Raw genomic sequence first — 2,212 nt, forward strand, 5'->3', positions numbered from 1 at the left:
TCCCAAAACTGGGTTAGAGAGAATCATCTTTAAATAACAGATTGTCATAATTGGTCACTAAAGAGTTGCAATAGAATGTCTATGGTAGTTGACCATAATGTTCACTTGATATTATTCTCCTAATTTTAAAAATCTTTCCAACAGTACTTATCCTAAATGAGATGGCTATCTCACCTTTGTTAACCTAATGAATGAGCCATTGACTTACCAAAGGGATATTTGTAATTATCATATTATCAATTTTTATAATTACTATTGTCAAAAAGTAATAAAATAACTAAGAATTTATTGTAGTAAGAGCATTGTCTTAGTAAAAGATGGTTAGTCAACTAGATTTAATAGTCAACTGTAAATTTCTAAAGTGCCATCATAAATTAATGAAATTCCATACAAGAGATTGAAAAAAGTGATATACTGTTGTGCATAAATATAAAATAAAATTTATATTCTGTATGAAAATTATAAAAAGAAAATTATACATCAATCAATAAATAAAAGAATAATAAAATCATTTATCAAAGAGGACAACTTAAATTCTAATAAAAGTACAATTATTCCAACTCACCAACAGTAAAATGTCTTACTAATAATATACTTTTATTTTTAAAAATTTATTCCAAGTAAATAAAATGCTTTGTTTTGTTAATATGTCCAGTGATAATGAGATTTATAGAAAATCAAAAATCTTGATGTGGGGTTGGGTGGGGTGGGGAGGAAGGACACTTGGGATATTGGTGATGGAAATGTAGCACTGGTGAAGGTTTTTTTATATAAATAAAAAAAATCAAAAATAAAAAAGAGAAGGCCTCCCAATGCTTACCACAGGCTGTGTTCTTTACACTGACTGTATAGAAAGAGGAGGTACAGTAAATGCACCCCATATACTCCTCAACCCAGGCCCTTTGCCTGGCCTGTATTGTGAATAGGGGGACAAAAAATACCTTGATATTTTTGGTTAAAGTTGAATTTTCAATGACTAAATTTACAAAAGTTTGTTGTTGCTTTTGGGTCACATTCAGTAGTATATAGGGGCTATGCCTGGCTTGGGCAGGCTCAGAGAACCATAATGGATGTCAGGTAAGTGCAATGCCAGCTACATTAACCCTCTGGCTTCAAAATTTATAAAATGTTTTGAAAATTAACATGCCCAATTTATATAAAAGTTGTATGAGAACAATACCCTTGTATTTTATTTGTAGACATATAAAATATTACAATGCTACAACTTTCTAAAATTTGTATTAGAACACAAATATTTGTATTTAAGGGCCAAAGAGAGAGTATAGTTGGTAAAGTGTAAACCTTGTATGCACCAGATGTGGAAGTAATTCCTGGTACCACATATGGCAACCCACAGCACCACATATTGCTCTGAGCCTTTTCTGGAATAATTCTGGAACATACAGCCATGAATAAATCATTCACATAACTGGGTATGGCTCTAAAAACAAAAACAAAAAATTCTACGGCCATACCACCCTGAACGCACCGAATCTCGTCTGATCTCGGAAGCTAAGCAGGGTCGAGCCTGGTTAGTACTTAGATGGGAGACCGCCTGAGAATACCTGGTGTAGGCTTGAAAGAAAAAAAAGGTAAAAAAAAAAAGTTGTACTCATTGATGACGCTTTAAGCTAATTATAATGTCTTAGACAAAGATTATTTTATTTAATTTCATATATTTTAATGAATATAAGCATAAATATATTAAATGGCTTATTGTTAGTATTATTAGTCCATTTAACAAAAAGTTGTTTTTTCAATATTACTCTGGTTTATAAATTGACATCAAACACAGTAAGAACACTAGAGACAATATTCAGTATGATTTTAGATGAAAAACTCTTGAATACAATATTAGCAAACAGTTTTAGTAATATATTAAACAAAATTATGTACTAGATGCAAAAGTGTTTTAACATTTTTAAATCAACAAATAAATCATACCACATCAATGCAAAAAAGGAGAAAACCATAAGGTCATCTCAGAAGAACACTTGACAATATTTAACAAGCCTTATAATAAAAGTCTTATAATAAAATGGGTTAAATAGAAATGTACATTAACATAATAAGGGCCATATAGGACATACATAATGATATACTCAATGACACAAACCAATGATCTTCCTCCAAGATCAAGTACAAGAAAATTATTACCTATTACTCAATATAAGATTAGAAGTTTTAATAAGAGCAATTTAAAAAGGAAATG

The 2,212-nt window shown here is 30.2% G+C and overlaps 1 non-coding gene and 1 pseudogene across 1 annotated transcript; both read left to right on the top strand.

Annotated features, from left to right (window-relative positions):
* Positions 1-803: 803 nt before the first annotated feature.
* LOC126012527 (small nucleolar RNA SNORA51) lies at positions 804-936 on the top strand. Its single transcript, XR_007496985.1, has one exon. It is a non-coding gene; the product is annotated as a small nucleolar RNA SNORA51 (small nucleolar RNA).
* Positions 937-1,461: 525 nt separating this feature from the next.
* On the top strand, positions 1,462-1,577 carry LOC126012862 (uncharacterized; annotated as a pseudogene).
* Positions 1,578-2,212: the final 635 nt, after the last annotated feature.

The sequence above is a fragment of the Suncus etruscus genome, chromosome 6 (assembly GCF_024139225.1).
Source record: "Suncus etruscus isolate mSunEtr1 chromosome 6, mSunEtr1.pri.cur, whole genome shotgun sequence".
In the NCBI taxonomy this organism is placed as follows: Eukaryota; Metazoa; Chordata; class Mammalia; order Eulipotyphla; family Soricidae; genus Suncus; species Suncus etruscus.